The 23,202-nt window shown below is 47.5% G+C and overlaps 1 protein-coding gene across 2 annotated transcripts in view; it reads right to left on the reverse strand.

Moving 5' to 3' along the window:
- Tsp74F (Tetraspanin 74F) overlaps positions 1 to 23,202 on the reverse strand; it is a 458,205-nt gene that overhangs the window by 254,568 nt on the left and 180,435 nt on the right. The window contains exon 1 of one of the 2 annotated variants that reach the window (XM_075690189.1): positions 10,926 to 11,040. The exons of the other annotated variant lie outside the window; for it this stretch is intronic. The gene's annotated coding sequence lies outside the window, so the exon portion shown is untranslated. Of the gene's footprint in view, positions 1 to 10,925; positions 11,041 to 23,202 lie in introns of those variants that run through there. 2 annotated transcript variants of the gene reach the window in all.

Consider the following 23,202-nt stretch of genomic DNA (forward strand, 5'->3'; position numbering starts at 1 on the left):
ATGCATATCCAACGTCCATGCCGAAATCTACGTGAAGCGCGAAGCTTTTGTGTAGCGGTCAAATAAATGTTACGAAACTAAATTCTATGAATGTAATTGCCCCTTTTTGCCATACAATAGGCAACTCGTGATACCGTGGAACGTTTATGTTTATGCACCGCAGAGTTCACAACCTTAATGCGATGTAACGTTTACGTTTATTGACTGTGGCAAAATGCAAACTGTGAAAAGTTGCGCCGAAACGGCAAGCGGCAGCTCAAGCGAACGGTTAGTGTGAGACGTCGACGCAGTGTTGTCAAGAAAAATGAAAACGATTCTTGGTGTTTATCCAGTGAAGGATGGTGAGAAGGTGTACACGGAGAGGGGTACAACGTGAAATTCTCTTGTAAGGTTGTTTATTATTTACCCGTTCCATTCCTGTATCCTCGGCCTAATAAAAACAGGCTGCGCGCGCACGCATGTTCTTTCGGCCTCGTGTCTTCGCACGTGCTACGCGGCTTGATGCATGCGTCACTAGAGCACTCGTATGTGACTATTTTCTATAAATGGCCAGATCATTTCTGATGAGAAGACTCACATATTTCTTGGCATAATCATTGACAGAGATCTCTCACGGAGCCTGCACGTGACCTACATGAAACAGCACCTGGCGTTAATCTCGCAGCTTTTCAAGTTTCTGTGCGGGAACACTTAGGGAATATCAGTGCATGCAATGTTGAAATTGCGCAGGGCTCTTGGCTTTTTTAGATACCGTTTGCCCGTACGAACCAACACTTGAACGACAAATCTTCATGTTCTACAGGCTATTGAAGCTCGAGCTCACAGAGTTTGTCTTGATTTGCCTAAATGCGCATCAACAGTGGCGACCATCGCAATCACCCGAGACCAACCAATACAAACAAACATTGTCATGGAAGTGCTGAGAAAGCACATTAGGCACTTTGCCTGAGCCCGTTCCCATATCTTGCAACACTACCGTCAGAAAGGCCGCAGGCATCATTTTGTATTCCGATTTCGGATTACTCGAGCTCACAGAGTTTGTCTTGGTTTGCCTAAATGCGCATCAACAGTGGCGACTATCGCAATCACCCGAGACCAACCAATACACACAAACATTGCCATGGAAGTGCTGAGAAAGCACATTAGGCACTTTGCCTGAGCCCGTTCCCATATCTTGCAACGCTACCGTCAGAAAGGCCGCAGGCAGCATTTTGTATTTCGATTTCGGATTACTAAACCCGCCTTCCATCAGGCTTCACCCCCGCGTGTTTGACTTGACATACAATGCACCTCACCGTACCAGGAATCAGAATATACCTCACCTGTCATCACCTGCTCTTAAGCAACTAACTCTCCTCCTTTTGCACGTGAAGTACGCCGACCAGATGGATTAACAACTCTCCAATGTTCCTACGGAGCCGTGATTTTCACAGTGAGAACCACCACCTTCAGTTTCAAGACGTGTCACCAAACGACGTCGACGGCTGCGGAACTTGCAGGTCTTCGCACTGCACTTCGTCTCGTCAGCCTATACAACATCGAAGATGGCCCATATTCAGTATCTCGAATGCAGCACTGCAGTCTTCACTACCAGCCCTGCGGCGCCGACCACACGAACAACTGGTATTCGAGATTAGAGAACTAATCCGTACCTTGACTGAGAAAAGGCACTGCGTGAGATTTCAGTGGCTTCCAAGTCACTGCGGCGTCATAGGTAACGACCATGCCGATAAAGCTGCTAGGTCCACTCTTCAGGGTGACGAAGAGGAGTCGATACCGTTATCGAGGAAAGGTGCCGATAGAAAACTTGGAATGCTCATCAGGGATATCACGTTCTCCATGTGGAACACACGAAGTTTTCAAAGCAACCGGCTGCACCACATAGTCTCTTCTCTCCGCCTTCGCATCCCAGTTGGACTCTGCCGACGCGAAGATACCCTGGTTCGCCGAATATTACTAGGAGTGGCCTTTATGAAGTATTTCCCATTCAGAATTAGATGGGTCCACGACGCCTTGTGTGATGACGGTGGTAGCGAGGAGACTCTTCAACACCTTCTCTGTGACTGTCCTCGCTACAATTACAGAGACGATCGCTCGCTATCGCGATAGCGCACTTGTACCAAAGAAAGACCTTTAACAGAGGAAACTGTTTTAGAATTATGACATTACAAGTCACCACAGCGAAGGACGACGAGGGCATTGTTGCAGTTTTTAATGACAATAGACTTGGACAAGCGACTGTAGCCTGAACTGACGTTTATGGTGCTGCGAGTGCTACTCTGCTGTGCGGTGATAGTTTGCGCTGACAGTGACCGATTGCGACTGTGTATCTGTGCTCCCTTTATTTTTATCTATCTACTTTCCTGTCCCTTTACCTCCTTTCCCCTGACTCCCGAGCGTAGGGTAGCAAACCGGATCTTCCTCTCTGGTTAGCCTCTCTCTCTCTCTCTCTCTCTCTCTCTCCTCATCTATGCGCCTGCAACGGACTACATCGCGGTCTCTTGCGTGTTCGCAACTCAGTATACGCGTATAGGTATGTCGCGACTCAGTGTAGTTTATGCTGCCAAGCTGAGTTCGAATTTTCTCTCTGTAACGTTATAGTTTGTTCAGGGCTACATCTATACATCTATCTTACTCTCTTTAGCTAACTACAGATTTTCAGAAAATGTGACGTCTTGTTCTTATTTTACAATATCTTTCTTAGTATTACTATTATGTGAAAAGGAGTAGCCACAACCATTATAGGATGACTAAATATCGGCCTTTTATTTTATTTTAGTTACAATAAAAAAGAATATAACATAAGAGGATATAAAAAAGAAAGCATTAGAAAAGGAGAGACATACATATATGAGCGCACTCAGGCACGCACGTATGCACACACATGAAACAAATTGTGTTCAGTACAAATATACTTACACATAGGTATTCGAGCCCGAGAAACCTTGAAGGTATTTGTTAAAGACCCAATGTCCGGCGAAAAAGGAAATCAAGGCGTGAATAACTCGCCTCCGTGATCTGAATATATCTGGCAGAAACGCATTATCCTGGAGGCTTAAAGCACCTTAAGCCTGAGAGGTGCACGCATAGTCAAATTACATGCACTGTGCTCTGAATATTGACTCCCCGGCGGAGCTGCTGCCGGCATTGACGTACCAGGTTAACGCTACATGTAGCACCACTGCCAGCAGAGCTGCCTCTGAATTGCGCGGTCCAACTGCTTGATTTTAGCTGCAAGTGGGTTTAGCCTGTAGATCGAGGCCGCTCTCTCTGCCACAGTGGCTTTTGCAAATGTCCCTCTGGTATTTTACCACGCGTCCAGAAAATAAGTGTTTTTTTGGGGGGGGAATGCAAGAGGGGCCTGAGCCTCCCTACACATTGTAACTGGGGCATGTTAACCACAAGTCGAGCAAAACTATAGTGTCTCTAATAAGTGCAAGACAAAGACGATATAAGCTTCCTTGCGGGCTATAACGGACATTTCTACCAAGTACTTCAGTTACAATCTAAGTACTCGCGTACGCTGGGCGTGTGGGTATCCAAGTGCCGCTCAGCCGAATGCTATAAAGGAAAAGCGACTCGCAGTAGCCACTGCGAGGAGAAAACGTGATGAAGTGAAATATTTACCCCTACACAGAGGCGGAACGCAGGCAGGGACAAGAATGACGACGCGGGCGGTACGACGCAAGGCCGATTACCGCAACTGTCCTCGTTTAGTCTTTGTAGCGGTAAACACGCCTCTTAGGTAAACACCGAAATTGGCCAAGAACAAGTTCTGAAACGCGACGAAACGGAGCAAGTTCCCGAGCAGCCCCAGAAATAGCGCTCGCTTCCGCTGGGTGAGCGCAGAGAGGCACCGCCGCGGGGCAAAGGAACAGCCTTGTCCCGCGCGTTTTGACATCGGGAGACGCATCCGCCCCGAAATCGGTGTTACGGCACGGGCGTTCCGCTCGCCTGAACATCGGGGTAGTAACGGCAGCACCCACGCATGCCGCTCTTGGTGCCTCTCCTTAACGCGCGCGTGACAACACCTCCTCTTCGTCTCTCGCCCTCTTTTTCTTTTTCTCTTTCCTGCGCGATCAAGAGACGAGTGGAATCTGCTTGCGACCCCAGCTCACGTACAGCTGTAAACGGGCATGGACAGCGCGTCACAGTGCACTTCGACGCCGGCGCTGCCACAGGTTGCTCGTTTCGATCGCGGTTAGAGATACGCTGGTCTCCCCCCACCCCCCTATAGATTCTCGCGCGGCGTTTATGGCCGATTTCGAAAGGCAAACAATGCGCGCGCGCAGCACAAGTGCCAGAGACAGTCTTCGACAGTCAACGGTAGTTAAACGCGTTGGCTCGTCGACAGTATAGCTTCTACAGGTTCACTGCTACAGTTCTTACGTGAGGAGTGCCTCCACTACTTCCTCTATATGCTCACATGTGCTGCCGGACAAGCTGTTTGAATTACAAGACGTACTTTTGGCGTTGTTAGCTGTTGGGAAGAACGAGAGAGAGAGAGAGAGAGAGAGAGAGAGAGAGAGAGAGAGAATCTACACCCCGGAACGAGTTATACACACGGCGGCACGCACGGGTTGTTGAGCGACCAACTCTACGAAAGAACGTGACAGGAAACAATGCTAACGTTGCCACATTGGCGCATGTACTGAGCAGAGCAGCGATAATGTAATGATTGTATTCCACGTCTTTTGGTTCTGCCGCCTATAGGCCGTCAGTGGTCGAAGTGGGGGTGGAAGTGGTGCTCCGGCCTACGTTATCACGTTGCTCGTACACCACAACGTATACGAGTTCTTGTAAGTGTTGTCGATCCTGGCTGTGTGAGCCCGACTTCGGGCTCGACAAGCTCCTATCGGGTTCATGTAAACGTAGCGTAGGGCTTTATGTTGAGGCTGATGTGTTTCCGGCAAAATGCGCATGTTGACGGCAAAGGGAATCGGGTTTCTTTAAGAGGATAAAAGCACATTCCGTCCTGCTCATTTCGTAAGTTCGGTTTTTCCTTTATTATTATTATTATTATTATTATTATTATTATTATTATTATTATTATTATTAATGTTGTTGTTGTTGTTGTTGTTGTTGTTGTTGTTGTTGTTGTTGTTGTTGTTGTTGTTGTTGTTGTTGTTGTTGTTGTTGTTGTTGTTGTTGTTGTTGTTGTTGTTGTTGTTGTTGTATTTTTTTGGTAAACCTATGCCGTACATTAAATAACCAGTGTCCTATAGTACACAATAAACTGCTTTACACAGTACGAGGAGGAAGTATTAAACAGTACCCCAATCATGAGATAATAACGATGGAGTTTCGTAACCTAAGTAATCGTGGCTCTAGAAAATGATGCTGAATGTACACATTCAGCGCAATGTTCAAGAACCATAACTGCTCAATAACCAAAGAACCAAAAGCAGCCGTTCGGTTTTTTGCCAATGTATTGAGTATATGTCACTATATATGCACCAAACCGGAGGCCTATGTTATATTTCAGCTATAGTGGGGTCGGAGGGCAGACCAAAACGAAAAGCACTTTCGCGAAGTCGGTTAGAAAAAAACGGTGCGTCGTCAGCCGTTTTGACGGCCCGTCACAATCCGTCCTTACTGTTTGCTAGACAGCGACGTCGCCTTCCATGCGGCTGCCATGAAAAAGAAGCAACGACACTCAGTTAATTGCCAGATTCGGTTCTCATAGTTTGCCTGCCCTTTGTCGCTATAAACTATAGTGTTGCAGCAAATCAATGGAGTCACATTAAGTGGGGCGCCATCCATGCTCGGGATTCGCTCCGTCCCGTTTTTCGAATTATGCAAGGACAATCGCCGACAATCTCACGCCCACCTGTGCAGGTATTCATCTTACGCGACGAAATAGAGGCGGTGGTTCTTTTTAATATTGTGATTAAAGGCATCAAGACCACCCGAAGGCACTTGCTTCGTTTCTTCCCTTCTTTATTTCGGCCACATGCAGTCGCTCTGAGAGTGCGAGTCTCGCTTTCAAATTGCCGGGACTGTTGATGACAATGACAATGATCGATGCAATTTATCAACCGAAAGTAACACATGACCATCAGAGTCGCGTCGTGTATATAGTGAAGCACTCAGGCATAACTTCTGAACACGGGCATCTTGAACACGTTCTGAAAGCGCGGTGGCCGCAGCCTCCATCTAGCCCGGACATTCAACAAACGTTCCTCGATAACGTGCTTCTTATATGCATGAATGAGCGACTTAGCTCACGATCTCTAACAAATACTAATCTTTACACTCCACCCTTTCGCTCTATATGTCCCGCATGGTCGAATACCAAGGGAGGATCGTATGCAAAGGAAAAAAAAATAAACATGTTAGTCAATAACACTGTGCGGTACGCAAGTTGTATCTTTTTTCCCCTCCGTCGCAATTATAATGCAGAAACAACGGCTGGGGCTCGCGCTCAGTATAGGAAGATCATGCAGACGAAATACTTAAGGGGGTGTAAGGTGAGTTAGGATGCTCGTGGGAACCAGGAAAGCGATAGAAGGAAAAAAAAATAATCTTTGCCTCAGAGTAATAAAACGTTTTCTTTGTGAACGTTTCTGCAATAATTTATCCGCGATACCTTCACGGACAGCAGTGCGCTTCATCTCGCGTCATCGCCTACAGCGCGAACAAATCAAACGCGGACAAAGAAGAGAGACCGTAACGCGACCGTTGATTAATCTTGGATTTCCATCTTGATTTTCCAGCCACATAAATTTTACATTTGCAGAAGTGTTCTTTTTTTTTTTTTTTCACTCCTTGCGTATACCCGAAATACCAGCTCTAGAAAGAACGGTTGAAGACTCAACGAGCATACACAGAGTGGGTCGGTCGGGCGCCGTTTTCGGGTTACAAACGACCAACTAACTTTCCGCAGCGTAAATTCCGCCGACTTGCTTCACTATTTTTTTTTTCGTCGCTCGTAGTCGCTAGACCGCGCTGCCAATGAATAACGTGCTTCGCCCGGCAATTAGCGTGAGCCTTCTATCCGTTACGTGCTTACCGCGCCCGAGTCCCGCGCCCGAGTCCCTAGGAACACATTTGTTCGGCAAACGCGTGCCGTGTCATCGTATACACGAGCATACAAAACGACAAAGCGTGAAAACAAACTTCGTGTGGAAGAAACAAATAAAGGAAAAGAAGACAAGAAGTGAGAACTAGGTGTTTTCTTTTTCTTTCTCTGGTTCACTTCGGGAGCGAATGTGCGCGTGCGCGTCCCATTTCTTCGCTCGAACGAGCCGAGCACGATATTTTTTTTTTCCTTCAAGTGCACGCTGCGCAGTTATTGAGTCGTAAAAAAAAAAAAAAAGAAACCGGAGCTCTATTTCGCAGTCTTGGAAGGAAGGCAACAGCTATAGGTTACGTCCTATACCCATTTGTCACGGACGGCGTCGCGTGGTCGAGAAAATTGAAACGAACCAATTTTTTGGTTCTTCTTTAAATTTACAATGCGCCCTGACGAAGACACACACAAAAAATCTTCATTTACATTTTAATGGCTCCTTTTTTACCTGAGGTATGTTTGGCTCGTCTCTTTGGAGCGTATGCTAGATACGCCCGACAAAAATGGATCAGGAATAGAGCATTGCATCAGCTCAAATGACACATAGAAAAGCGAGACACTAAATAAAGAGAGAGAGAGAGAGAGAGTGATTGCCAGCCGAAAGAAGATTCATTCTTGCGCGAACACAGCGAAGCGGTGATGACGTTATCCGCAGCTTGTTACACATAATATATGCGCGCGCTCTCATATGCTAAATGAACGAAGAAAGGCTCGCGCTGTCTCGCGCATGGCGTCACACAGTTTCAGAAAACATCGCGTAGTGGCGCGCAAACAATTAGCTTTATGACAACGTGCGCGACGACATGCCCAAGCTACCTGATAACGAAGAGTAAGGGTTTCCGAGAGGAATCGCTTGGGAACTGCGATACAAGACAAGCGGCCGTTAGATAGGCTGTATGCTTAAAGAATACATTAAAAACAAAGTATATTTTTGATTTTCGAACAACGCTGAATGAATTTCTTTACACCTTGAATATAGGGCTGGCCGCCGCATCCGGCGTTTTGATAATGCAGGTGGCATTTGCCGTTAGATGTTTGGAAGCCTCGGAAACGATGGAACATAGCTTCTATTCCGTTTTGTGCTGTTGCGAATCAGCCACTGTTTCAACAAGCAATAATTCTTCTCAGCTACAAGAAAACGAGGCGAGCTCAGAGATCCAAGAGGGATTCGGAATCTTCACGTTTTCAGTTACTCGTAAATTTGCTCGCTGATTTATTTACGGATGTGTATCTCTTGAGTATTTACATATTGCATACACTCACAGTTTCTGTGTTCATTGTGCAATAGCGTCACTGTAGATTTGTGGTTGATTCCCAGTGTACATTGCTCACCGGTTCAAGCACGCTCACTCCATGTGCTCGTCACTGTGAGTGTCTGCGTGCGTGTGTTCTTGTTCGTTCGTCTCTTCATGCCATTTCTGTAGATTAACGGGACAACGAAATGATATGAAAAAGCCGGCGACGAAAGCTTCCTACAAGTGAAACATAATCGGATCAATCAACCAACCAAATAACCAATAAATAAATCACTCGAGTCTAAATGCAGTCACGGAGAGATTAACATGCAAAAGGTACAGATAAGCCACAAGAGCCGGGTGGATTCGAGGATAGAAGTGACGGAACACATCTCTCAGGGCTAGTATGACTTATTCACGCTGTTTCCCTTTCCTGGCAAAGCGACAGATGCCACAATCACACTACAAAGGGGCCGCATATTAATATCCATCTCGGTGGACCACCACTTTTACAAAGTCAAGTTTTCCACCTTGTTTTTCACTTGTCGCTGTTGCCTGTAAAATCTGGCACGTAGCCAGGAGTGGGGATTGGCTTGGATGCCGTAGGGACAAAACGGAATGGCTACGACATCTTCTCCGCTACGCTGACGATAAACAATATCATTACGAAAACAATACGCAGCGCAACATAACTGAAAAATTAAAAAGTCGATCTTTTATGGAGCCGCAATAAAAAAAATGAGGAAAAGAAAATCTCATCTTAAGATGCGCAAAGAGGTGATTAACACGTCAGCCTTCATGCATTGACGATGTATTCGGCACAAGCTCGCACACTTTCTGCCGGGCGCCGCAAATGCTGCTTGCACCAAAATATAAAATAATAGGAGCCGAGAGGCTAGAGCCAGTACACTGTAAAATAATCTACACCCTAAAAAGTGAAAAAGGGTGTAAATGTGTCTATAACTCACACCCTTAGGATGTTATCTATATAACGGACACCCGAAGGGTGTGAGCTATAGACACATTTACACCCTTTTTCACTTTTTAGGGTGTAAATTACTTTAGAGTGTACGCGAAAGGGATAGCTCTAAGTGTATCTTCCTTTCGGAAAGACTTTCGGCATAACCGGAGAAAGTTGTCCAGCGTCCCAATTCACGAAATGCCAATGTTTGACGTTGTGAACCCGCACCTGCTCACGTAAAGGTTTCACTGTGTAATTCGACACCATAGAAGATTCAATGTTACCCGTCTGCAACGACTTCTAGCTCGGTGTTCGTTCAACATAGCCTCGTGCACCAGAAGCAGTTCCTCGCGATGCAACGGTTTAGATGCGATATACTGCTGCGGAGCCATACTGAAAGTAGCCCGTACCGTTTATGGATACCTTCCGCCAGGGACGAATGAGCATTTGAACACACTTCAATACTGTAAGTATCAGCTGCGCTAATAATTCCTAATGACGATCTGTCAACCTCCTATCTCCCGCGCATTTCGCCGGCATTTTGATGGTTGTTGCATGCGAGGACGTTGCGAGTTTTCTGGCTGTTTGTTGTATCGCAAGCAGTGCGCGCCCTAAGAATTTCAGTCTGTTAGATAGATCATCTGTGCACAGTGTGTAGAATAGAGGCGTTGGTTTCTATAATGCACGACTGTCGCTACATTTAGTGTCGCCACAACTGTATTCGCTAGATCGTTTAGCAATGTCGAGTGGCGTTTATTCGTAGGCTTCCACTTATAGCACCTCCATTACGCATTTTTCGTTATGTTTCTCAGCTTCACAATAACGTTTCCTTTTACTGTCACCGAGTCTCCCTTTCTTTTTCTTTTCTGCTTGCTCCTAAACTTCGTTCAAACTTTCTTTTATTATCACGGAAGCAACAATATTGAATATTGCAAGCGTTTGTAAGGAGCATTACCAACTTAACTATATGCTTTCAAAATTATAGTCTACGGTTCACAAGTACGATGCTGTTTTCCTAGTTTTCTAACGAAATGTCCCGAGCGGAGAAACACAGTGTTGGTGTTGATGATGCGGACCAGTAATTTGAAGCAAAATACAAAGGGAAAGTAAACTGTACTGAAAGTTATGCGTCAGAGAGAAAATGAATGAAGTCGTCAAATAAAGTGAAGTGACTGCCTCTCGCGCAATATCGAGTTCACTTTGTTATTCGCTAAAGACAGTCTTCCCGTTAACATCCTCTGAGTACAGGGATCCGTTATGCTATTATGGCCGTTATGCTATTATGGATTAAGTATGAACTCTTCGCTTTCGATTGGAACATCTAACGTATAATTGCTGGAAAGACATATGCCTCGTTCGCCGCAGTGGACCATATTGGACGGGAAAGCCCAACGTACTGAGACCTAGAAGCTTCAAAAATGACGCCCCCGTTACAAACGCACCATCTCACATCTCACATAATTCACATGTGTCATAGGGCATCAATAACTACCCATTTCAGAGCTTAACTATTCCACCTTCTTTGTTTTACGTTCAGAGGTTCAAAACTTGAGAAACACCTATAGCGCGCGATCGTCACACGCTCTTATATATGTTCAGAAAGAAAGGAAGCGCGCGTCCTCATCGCCAGAAATTAGCAAATGATCCTCCCACCCACCTGTAAAGTAGTGCCTCCTCCTCAGCACCAAATCAAAGCAACCAACAGGTCACGGAGAGGGTGGCGCCCAAATTGCGACGATTCAGGTGGTCGAGCACACCGACGTTGAAGTTGAAAACAATGAAGAAGCGCTCAAAAAAGAGGAAAAAAAAAATCTAAAGCTCGAATATACTCGAGAGCAGGGGCAAACAACTGCGGGTACACACGCGCACGCACACACACAACACACAGCCGGTGTCGAAGATGCCCGTTGAACGGAGTCACACGGCGAAATGTCGATGCGGCCGCGCGACGGGCCTATAATATGCCGTTGCGCGGGGCGAAGCGTGGACTCGCTGGCACGGAGTCGTTGTCGTCGGTCGTCGTCGTATAGGGAATCGCTCAAATCGATTTCGCACTCTTCCTCGACTCTCACTTCTTCTTCTTCCCCCACCCCACTCCTACGGAACCTCGCCCCCTACCCCTCCTTTCCTTCCGATGTACCGTTAAGTCAGAGGCCTTTTTTCTTCTTCTCGCATGATACGCAAAGACTCCCGGAACACGTGCCGACTCCGCTACCGCACTCTCCACTGCCTTGTCTCTCCCCATTCATCACGTAACGGAACACCCCCGCCCCCCGAAAGCAACAGACCTCCCCTCCGTCCCCCTTCGCTCTTACCGACCGACAACCCCCTCCCCCTAACCGACCCAGAGTACGTCCACATATGCGGGCCGCCGCGCCGCTGCCATTTCACTCGCTCGCTTTCACTTTCCGAAGCCCCACGCGGGCAACAAAAAACAAACGCTAGAGTCGCGCCAAATGCAAAGCGAAACAAGCGGAGATTACGCGAAAGAAAAAAAAGAAAGAGAAAGAATTGACGACCTCGAAACTGTAGCAGCAGCAGCAACATTGCTTGTAATGTTGTGGTGTCGCAGCCCGTACCTTCTCCTCCCACTCATTGCCATCTCTTCTCACCGCAATACCGTACTTCCCCGTTAACTTCAGGTCTGTGAGTCCTCGCGTTCTTTCTTTCCTTGTTTTGTTTTGTTTCGTGTTAAGGAGCAAGAGCAAACAAAGGGGAGCACACTTCGTCATCTTTTCATTTCTTACTCCTCGCTTTCGCTTCTTCCTATCATTCCGAAAGAAACCATAGAGGGATGGAAACGAAGGTGAGGCGGTAGACGCGGGCGTCCCCTCCGTAGTCCTCGCATACCGCTTTATTCGGCATCGTTTGTTGCAGTGTTGACTGTGCGGGTCGCCTTGACGACGCAAAACACGCCGCGATGACGACCAATCGGAGCGACCGTTCGCAGCCGCCGCCAGAGAATGGCGCCCATTTCCCACGCGACCGACCAGCCCGCCGAAAGGAGGGCATCTCAAGCCCTCTCGCGTGTTGTGTCCGGCAACGCGGAGAAGCACGGAAAAAAAAAAAAAGGAGAAGAAGAACGATGTGCTTTGTTGAAATCGGTTTCGCGGTATACGGTTCTTTTCGGGGACAGGAAACTGAGTGGTACCGTTGGAGCAGTTTCTTCGAAATGCACCGAGTACTGCGGTCCTCGCGAGTTGTTCACAAACAAACATTCCGGCTGTTGTTGCCCCATTTTTTTTTCTTTCCTTCTCTATACTTGTGACTCGCCCCGCAAGTGGCTTTCTCTCTCTATGACGGACAAAGCTACATGTTCTCTCTTTTCCAGTCCTAAATTCTGGTGAAGCAAAAGTCGATGCCCATGAATATGGACTGCGCTATACTTAAGATCGATCTTCATGATCGATCACGCTATTGCCGCCAAAGACCATGAAGAAGCAATGTACGCGTTTTTCGTCCTCCATTTTCTGTGTGCTCGTGCTTTCTTCTTTTCATGTGCCTTTCGCGCCATGCAAATCGCTACGTGGTAACGAAAGCGTTTGAAAGAGCATAAGAAAATCCGGGGATAAGTTATAAAATATACCGCGTGAAGCGATCATCTCTCCTTCCCACGGAGTCCTCTCGATGACTTGCGCAAGGAAACGCATATAGACATCTGCTCTCGTGAATGATTTAAGGCGTCAAGCGCATCGGTGTCCTATAACGTCCACGTTTTACAGTTTTTTGACAAAACTGGTCTTGCGAGGGGCCACATGAGACGTCTGCTCGGCGTCACATGCTTTCCCAGTATGTGCTTTTTATTTTTCTTGCTGTCATTGTGCTTATACGGATCGCTGCGCGCGTGGCACATGCGAAGAGCTGTACCCAGTGCAAGCCTTTGTACTATCACGATCTTTAGCGACGCTATACATTGTCCGTACGTGTGAATTTTTGAGGCTCTGCGCAAAAATGTGCGTAAACTATGGATTCATAGCGCTTGATATCCGCGAAACAGACGATGGGCAACGAAAGCGAGCTGCGAGACAAGCAATTCCTCCATGGGTGGTTTCGCGGCCTGTATTTCCTTTATTATTTTCTGGTGCGTCAGCACAGCTTGAAGGTTGTAGGTGCGGTCCGTCCCAGTGAGCGGCCCTCTATAGATGCAGTCAGAAATTGTTGTGGCAGTCAGAGACAACCGCTTCTTTTTCCCACCCCAATGTTTCTATCGTTTTGCCTACTTCTCGGAGCTCTACATGGTATGAAGCATAGGCTCCAATCGAGCTAACGAAATAAGATCTTCATACACTTTAGATTAGAAGTTTTACCTTGTAGCAGTTTAAATGCCGACGTGAGGGCCCAGAGTGAATACGGAATTAATTCTACATTATCCTTAGCGCAGCTAATCTTTAATCAGGGTGTGATTGTAGACGAGCGTTGGTACATAGTTTGAATGCCTGAGCCCATTTTATGTATCAACTAAGCGTATACTATAGCGCTCGCTTTTAGAGTCGGCGATGTGCGGTGAGTTCAGTAATAAAACGACAATGACATTGTTCCTTGTGCCTGTAGGCCTCGCGAATTTACGGCGCCATGCATATTCAGCAAGTTTAGCTGTTCCAAACACGTGCTTGTGTGGCTCTTGAGCAGGATCTTTACTCGTCCATTTGAGAGGCGTATACAGTTGAAACCTAATCGAGAGCCGAAAGTTACTATTTAGCCCCAAAGTGGGAAGCGGTAATAGCTAGTGGCCATCGGGCACATTATAACGCGAAGACACAACTCCACCTTGCAAGTGTCATCGAACAGAACCCGGCTGTCAGCAAAGTGAAAGGAGTCTGACACGATGCTCGGATCATCATCATCATCATCATCACATCGTCGTAGTCATCGTCATCATCAGACTATTTTATGTCCCTGCAATCTCCAATTATTGAAGGAGTCATGAGGGACGTAGTGGCCGAATACTGCACCAGGGCGGCAAATTCCTGTTCTGTGAGGGAGTGTCTTTTGTTGAAGCTTAGCGGGCCTCCCTAATTTGGTTGCACCTGTGTTATTATAGCCCAACTGGTTCTCGGCATCTTATGCCGGTGTCAGGCGCCACTCCAAGCCTGGAGATGTAGAGATGCATGGACACTGCAGTATGTAGTTTCCGCAAGCAACACTGCGTTGCAAGTGGAATGCCTTATTCCAGACTTGAGACGTTAGCGGGCGCGAAAAAGACATCGGACGACAGAGAGAAGCATCGAACACGGTATTGAACGCCGTATTCGACAAGTGTCGTATCTTCCTTCGGCATGATGTTTCCGTGGGAGTGTGCCTTCGGACCACCGGGGGAGCACTAGCCAGAATAAGGTGTCTCCGCCAACATGCTTGGTAGCCGCGCAGCAGCATTGTAGGGGACACGGTGAGTGACACACCATGAGTGACATCAGGGTGACGGAGTGACACCATTTACGACCTCGAGGTTCTGAAAGTGCAACCCTTAGTGTTTACAACACGACGGGTAGAGATATTCTTGCCTCGTGCCTGGACCGTGGGAACATATACTTTCGCTTGACACAGCCGCGCAGGAATTAAGGCAGGCTACATGCAAAGAGAGTCTTTAAGCGGACACTGTTGCGTCCTGCAGCCGTTCAGAGGGGGGATGTCACCCCGGCGACATGCAGTTGTCGCGCTTCACGCCACGATTCTTCACACCTGTCAGCAGCCCAAATTAGCCTGCCTTGTCACCTGTCAGCCGAACAAACTGGCATGACCACGCCGGGGATTGGAGTCAGCGTACGTTCCCCCTACTTTCCCTGTTTCTGCCCTGTGATTTGCGTGCGTTTCCGACCGGGCTCACCGAAAGGGGCATCTAGGTCACCGATACCTTCGGCGCACCGGAAGGGGCCCCAGCTCACCCTTAACATCGGCGCACCGAAAGGGGCAACGAGCTCGCCGAAGCCGGCATTGGTCGCCTGACACCATCTGTCTCCTGACGCCGGATCGGTGGAAGCCATGAACAATGATGACGCATGCATAAAAAGCGGATGCAGACGTCTGAAGAGGACGCTCGGAAACAGTGTGACTCATCCATGCTAAGACGCTACACCATAGTGTGCTCCGATAGTTGGAGCCGTTTTATAATCTCAAGCATGTGCCTTCTTGATATATTCCTTTTTCTTCCTTCTCTTAAACGTTGCTCGGAACCCTTTCTCCCGGCCCCTAGAACTTCTTTGCGTGCACGGACCCCCGACTTCGCAACAGTGGTAGTCAGCGATGAGATTGACCTCATGGAATTTGGAATGTGCTGTTAGGAACGGCCTGCAGAGGTGCCGACATGCAAAGTTTTCTCAGCCCGCTGCAGCTGCGTGCGTGGCGAGCTTCCCCGAATAGACCATGAAAGCCTTCAACACCCGCTGCGGTGACTCGTTTCGGGGACCACGAGGTGCCGCGTCAACACCTCCTCGGCGCCACTATGACTAAACGCGATCGACAAACCAGGCTTTGTAACTGAATTCGACACCGCTGGCCTGGTCTGCCGTGAGCGGGGGAGTTCCCGAGGGAAGGTATTTGGCGGCACCTTCCCACGCGCCCTTCAAGACGTAAGTCCCGAGTTCTGCGAAGCCCGTCTGGCCTCGGTGGGGGCAGTGAAAGCTGTGCGTACGTGTGTGTGTGAACCCTCCTCTTCCAAAAAGGCGGGTCGATTACGTTGACGTTGGACGCTACGAATCGCCGGTGAACTACCGTTTTTCCCTCACCTAGGGATCTAGGGAGGACAGAGTGTTTATAAGCAGCTGTTGGCGGCTGCTAGAAGGTGCTCGTGAGCTGTGTGCTCGTGCTCGTATACCGGAGCTTCTGCTCGTAGCTTCGCTCGTAGCTTCGTGCTTGTATGCTGTATGCTTCGTCTTGCGTGCTCCATTTGGGAGTCACGCTGCACTGTCGAATTTATCCCTTGTTCTAATGTAAGAATATCTGTAAATAAATCCTGTACGCCTAGTTCCTCCCTAGTTCCTCCCTACGACCTACAACCCTTACAACTGGATGCCAGCGGTGGGATCGTCCTACGACTCTTACAGTGCTGACAATCGCAACAACACCGATGAGAGGGTCAGCGGAGACTAATTTCGGAACGTGCCGAGTGCACATCTTCCAATAAATCAGCTGCACACATATCCAATGTCTTAATTCTACTCTGATCAGCAGGCTCCCGTAACCGCATTTCTCAGTATAGCAGTCTGCAATGGAGAAAGCGGCTCTGAACCTCATTGTGGCCAAAAGGACTGTGGAATTGAATGTAGACAAAATTGGCGTCAACGCATGCCATTTGGTGCTGGCTTAGCGCTGACTTTTCCAAACCTCCTTCCTCTCGGCACTAATTTTCTGTTGTCTGGAGGACGGATCGTAGAGCGCAACGCGAGGATGCTGTTCTTAGCACACGTGCTTGTAGAAATCGTGTACTGCGGCTCAGCTGGTTCGGCCGCCAACTCTCGCAGTTGAAGGTTCCGAGATCGATAGCGGGTGGCAGGGGCTTGTTATCTTCAACGTTTGCGCATTATATTTGTCAAGGCGACGTGGCAGCGACAACAGCTTAAGAGAATGGCCGAATATATCTGATGTGCAAACAGAGTTAGGCGTAAAATTGAAACGGCATTGAAGTTTATTTGCAGAAAAAGAAAAGCACCAGCCGTGTAGTGAGACAGCGGGAGAAGTTATGGTTACACCTAACCGCACATAAACCCGTCGCTACGGTCTTCAAGTGGGGCTCTGTCGAACACAAATCAATGTGTTCCAGCCGTGAACCCGTGGACAAATGAGACCATTTGTTTGATATACCATCCTTCCTTCCTTGGCCCCCCTTCCCGTGCGCAGCCTAGTAATCGAAAACGAATGGATACCAGATCGTTTCGTTCGAACTGTCCTATGCCGCGCAGGCCTTCATCATGGACGGTCCGACACGCACCCCGCTATTGTGCGTTGCATTAACTACCCACGCGCTCTACCTAAACCCTTTAGTTAACGCAGTAAGTGCATCCCTGTATCTGTCACAATTGGCACGCATCGTGGTCGATCCGGGTACAAATGGCAACCCTGACCGATATATATATCGCTTGAGGGAGCGCAGGCTGAAAGTGTCTTCATATATGCCAGACAAGCACAAGCTTTTGACGCTGAACTATGGTGTGGTGACTCAAGCGGCCAAGGTGGCATAATGACTGTTCTTGCTAATGTTCTGCGTATAGGTTAAGGTGAAATCAAACGCGATGGCTGTTTTGTTCGGTATAGCTAACAGAATGCGCTCCAGTGCGAGGATCGCGAAGCGGAATCTCGCCACGCTAACTGCCTATCGCACTTCTATAGCTTCAATGAAAGCCTGAACCACCGGCCACTCGCTTCATCGGTGCTCCACCGAATAAAAAGAAAAGATGCGAATGAATGACTGCTGCCTTATACTGGAGTTTAAGTTCCAAAATACTACGCATGTACAGAGAAAAAAAAATAAAACACGTCTGTAGACCCTTTTGTTGACAAGATATGAGCATGGGATTGCTGTTCTTCAACTGCCATATTTGTGACGTAAATTCAGGAAAAAACGCGAACGAAGATACTACGTAAATCACTACTAGTACTATATACTAGTAAATTCTTCTGATCAATTCATTATATGCGCTGCCGCTTTATTGGCGGCATAAAAAATGTGTGATAGTTGGCTGTACTCGCCCCAGCGGCTCGGAGTCATTGCGGCGTTCCACAGCTGAGCATAAGATCCCGGGTGCGATTACCGGCGCTGCGGCCACATTGAAATGCAAGTGGAATGCGGAAAAAAAAAACGCGTTTCACGATTGCCTGACTGGACTGACTATAGGCCTAGCTAGATTTAGAAGAACCTCAAGTGGTCATGCATCGTCATAGCGGAGGAGCCTTCCACCACGGCGCCTCTCCTAGCACCAGTGTTGTCTGACGTCCATAAGCCCTGCGAATTAGGGAGAAAAAAAAAGAAAGCTGGCTCCGAAATCGCCTTGTCGCCATGTTTAGCTCGTCTCTCGGCTTTGGTTTCCCTTAATTGCCCCATAGTTCCAGCGCAGCTACGCAGCCAACCGATCGTCATCTCCTTGTCACGTGTAGCAAACAACGGTGCAAGCGGCGATGTTGACTGTGTGCGCCGATGCGGAGTGGTCAAGTAGACAGGACACATCCTGGAAAAAGAAACAAGTTCAAAACAGAAACTAAAGAAAGAGATGGCACGCGGGCAAGAACGCGCTGGTGGTGGGCGCCTTTGTTCGAAAGCCCGCAAGCACGAACCACGCGGTATTCCTGGCAGCGCACTTTAATCTATGCTGCACGAGTCGGAATGCCTACCGCGTGTAAGCTCTCCTTTCATCGCGTTTCACGTTTCGCCCATCTTTCATGTCACCGTGGGCTTCTGGCCTCGAGATCCTGCATTCTCCTTCGCCCTCCCCCCCCCCACCTCCTTTTTCCGGCCGCACTAATTAGCTTACTTTAAAATTGAGCACCCAGCAATTATCCCAGGCACGCCCTATTCCTTCAGTCCACGTCGCTTCTTCTTTTTTTAAATTTATTTCCGTACTCGGTTTCTTGGACGGTTAGATTCATCACAGAAAGCGTAGGCACAGCTATTTTCGGTATTCTTGTCGGAATGTAACCAACAAAAAATAACACACGCGTGCATCGGGTACGTGCAGGTATGGCCAGTCCTATTTCGCGTCCAGCACTGCCTTTCTGATAGAATTCCTGGGGACAACAGCCCGGCGTGACCGGGCAGAGCAGAGCGGATGTCGGGAGTGCTGTGAGACGTTTCTCTTCCGCGCGGTTCTAATTTACCGTCTGTTCTGCGATTGAAAACTTGTTGGAGTATAACGGCACACAGCCGTTTAACCTGACTGGCTACATATATTACGCAAAAGAAGGAGAAGAAGAGGAAGAAAACTGACAACTAACTCAATTTATCAAGAGTTCGAGTTTTAGAAAGACGCTCAGCTTGGTAAGTATTGTCGTCTTCCTTGTCTTTCACATTTTACAGCCGCTTTGAAACGCTAATTTTGTCAGTTTTGCATAATATACAGCACAGAAATGGGTTACGTTCTAAACAGGACACACTTTGCACACTTGCAGTAAACTCCACGGACGCTTCAAGTAGTCTATGAACAGTAGCGACCTCTGCTGGTTTGCCGAATTCGCACGAAGTCCCTGTTCTTCCCGGATACAAATAAAACAGAAAGAAATGAATTTACGAGGAGGCGAAACCTTTTACAGTAAGGTGTTTCGACAGGGACTGGCAACGTTCCCACCCAAATGTGAATGCGTCACCACTACAATGGAATTCACACACACGCATAGGCATGCACAAAATCGCGTGAACGCGCGCGCACGCGGACATGTGCCTAAGTTTTAGTATGCGAACTTCAGGCCTACAAACACAACGTGCGGGCAAGTATATGCGCGCAAGATCATTGAAGCGTACGGGTTTCTGCAACGATGCGTAACGGGAATCACTGCACTAAGAATTACAGCCTTAGCCTATAGAGCGCAGAGATATGGGAACGCGAAAAAGAAAACGTTATATCCTGCGCGGGAATAGCAAGCAAAACCTCTTCTTACGCCCGGTTCAAAATACGGTCATCGAACGATCAAGTGGTCAGATCGCCATATACGTCGAGTCTCCGCCGGCCGCGTCACCTGTGACCGATTGCGGATTGCGCAACAGCAGCGCATGCGTGTTCCACCCCTGTATTTGGACGAGAAAACATAAACAATGATAAGGGCAAAATATCCACGAGGCGACGCGGCGGGCGGCCCACGGGTTCCTTGCGGTGCGCTCAGCAGGCCGGCGCCCCGCACCCAATCTGGCCACAAGATCGCCGGTCGTAAATCTCGGTGAGTCGACAGCAGGAGACGAGCAGCCGTGAAACATGACGTGCTGCCCACTCCGAAGATACCGCGGAGACAGCAAGCATCGACCGAACACCTCGGAGGTCTGTGCAGGAAGGAAGCCGCCATTGAGATTGTTTCCGCATAGCTTTTATAGTGCGCTGGCCAGTATACTCTTCACTGTGCACGTTCGTTAAGTTGTAAAATACACTGCTATCATAGACAAATCTTCATGGCCACGTTTCCTTCTTCTCGCGCCTCTTTCCTAGCTCTCGCTCTCTCTCTTTCTTTTTTGTTTGTCTGTCTGGTCACACAAAGTCACGACGGCAAAACCGCCCCTCGTGCACACACCGGAAAGTTGTTCGGAAAAGGGCAACGCTCTTGTTTTATGACTGGCGATATTTCCGGACGAAGCCCGAAAGCAAGAACATTGGCTCGTTTTGGGCGCACGGAAGGCTCGGACACGACGAATATATTACGACGAAGAAGGAACAAGAAGGACTCGTTGATTCAGCCACTCCTTATCTTCTTGTCTTTTGTAGGGGAAAAAACAAAGAGAGAAAAGAAACAAAGTGTGGACATACAGATTGGCGAAGGCAGACGAACAACATGTTTGCCTGAACGTCGTGAAGAGGCCAGGAAGTTGATAGAAAAAAAAAAAGTGGTGATACCGACTGTGCCCTCAAGAATAGAAAAGAACCGAGATTGGAGATTGGTCAAGACCGAGGAAGTAGACGTAAACTAATATTCTTGAAGAAAACTAGAAACCTTGGGAATGAGGCGAAGGTGGAGGATGTATATAAACATGGAAACTACGAACAACGCTAACGTAGCTTAGTGTGGTCTAGTTTAGTCTTTTCGGGGTCCAGCCAGGAATAGTATAAATCAAGACGTATACATTTACAAAACTTCCTCGTTGGATGGCCAACATTCTGGCGTTCTCCTTTATTGATAGCGATTGGCATGACAGTGACACCCTGTTTTCTTTTTTTTTCGTAATTCAGAGACTTGTTTGGATAGCGTTTTCCTAGTTCATTACTCCTGTTTTTCTTCTTGATTTTTTCTTGGCCAAAGTTTTGGGACAATTGTCCCTTCCGGTGTCCAAACTTCCTAACTTTCGCAGCAAGACCAAGAGCTACCGCATCAACTTTGGACAATTGCTCACGCGTCACTTGAGGCTCGAGGGCTCCCGCCAATCGGGGCCCTGATCTGCGCACGTAGACATTCATTGACGCAACACATCGTCGCAGACTCGTTACATTGGGCTGCCTGCCTTTTGAAATCACAGCCTCGCTGCTCCAAGGTTAGTAACAATAAGTGGTTTAATTGAGCGAGCGTGTCAGTGCAAAATAAAAAGAAGATCTGGGATTTTACGTGCTAAGATCACAATCTGAATATGAGGCACGCCGTAGTGGTCGAACTCCGGATTAATTTTGGCCCACCAGGGAATCTTTAACGTGGCCTCAATGCACGGGACACGAGCGTTTCTTCTTATTTTTTAAATTTTCTTTTATTTAGCCCCCATCAAATTGCGGTCGCTGCGGCTGGGATTTGATCCCGCGGCTTCTTGCTTAGCAGCGCAACACCATATAGCCGCTAAGCCACCACGGCGGTAGCTCAACATTCAACATTCATGAACATTCGTGAAAAAAAGCATTTCAGAAAAAAAAAGAACGAAGCACCTGGTAAACCTTGTCACAGTGACCTATGCTCCGTAGAAGGGAGAACGGAAACAACGGATCGGTAAAGGAGGCTTCGCGAGCAAAGTTGGCTACAAATTCAAGAGCAAACTTCTACAGCCACTGGCCCAGCAGATCCCATGAACCAAACGTATTAGGCACAAGTGAAGCTAGGGAGCTAATGAACGAATGTTCATGGCACATGAACTCTCCGGCAACACTGTGAGACAGCATTAAAAATCCAGGCCACTGATGTGGCCTTTAGGCTGTCTTTATATTTTTATCTTCATACTTTTTCCTTTCGAGAATAATTACAGTGGCTGGCAATTGATTCTTCTGGCGTCTATGCCAGAAGCTGCGCGAAGTACTAGCGCAAGAATCTCCATTGCCACAAGCTTCTTCTTTCTTTCCGTTCTTCTTCTTCTTCTTCTTCTTTTCCTACTTCTTCTTCTTCTTCTTCTTCTTCTTCTTCTTCTTCTTCTTCTTCTTTCTACAAGTTATGCCCACAAGAGACGCCTGCCTTGCTTACCAAGTAACAGCTACAACACAGCCAGGACCTTCTCGCTCAGAAACACATAAAGCCGTAGAATTGATTCCTCACATTATCCGGATCTTTATTACGCCTACACGTTATTCCTTTTTATTATCCTTCTTTCAACGGGTTGCGTTTGGTTAACGGCGTTTCCTGTGTTCTTGAGGTCTCCCCCCCCCCCCCAAAAAAAAAAAAAGTCGACGCCCCTGTTTAACGTCGCTCCGCACTCGATCAGACTCCTAGACGAGGTCCTAAAATACGGTTAGCTCGTTTCGGCGAACAGATGGTTAAGCAAATTTATAGGCACACGAGACGTAAAGAGGGTTATAATTTACACAGAACTCTTTATTTTGCTGTCGCTCCTTTAAATATACTGATATCCCGACTAGCCACGGCAAGCGAAGAGCAAGCTTGGAATGATAGGTACGTGCGTAAAAAAACGACGAGAATGAAAATCAAGACAACAATTCACGATCCACGGTTAGAGGGCCATCGTTGTCGTCATTGTTGTCACCACCACCACCACAATAATAATAATAATAATAATAATAATAATAATAATAATAATAATAATAATAATAATAATAATAATAATAATAATCGATGCTTGCCCGTGGTAGCAGCCACTGTGGTCTGACCACGTGTCGGGAGACGTGAAGCTGTGATGTCTACACATCTTCGTAACCACAGGTGCTCGTTATTGACTTGCCCGTCGATACACAATCACTGCTTGACGAAACATGGTTGCGACCTGTACAACAATAGTAGTGATAATAATAATAATAATCATTATTATTAAAGGATCAGTATTCGGGCCACTCCTTTTCTTAATTTCTTTACAACGGCGTAGTTTGCTCTTTCAAAATTCTTCC

This window comes from Dermacentor variabilis, chromosome 4 (assembly GCF_050947875.1).
Source record: "Dermacentor variabilis isolate Ectoservices chromosome 4, ASM5094787v1, whole genome shotgun sequence".
Taxonomy (NCBI): domain Eukaryota; kingdom Metazoa; phylum Arthropoda; class Arachnida; order Ixodida; family Ixodidae; genus Dermacentor; species Dermacentor variabilis.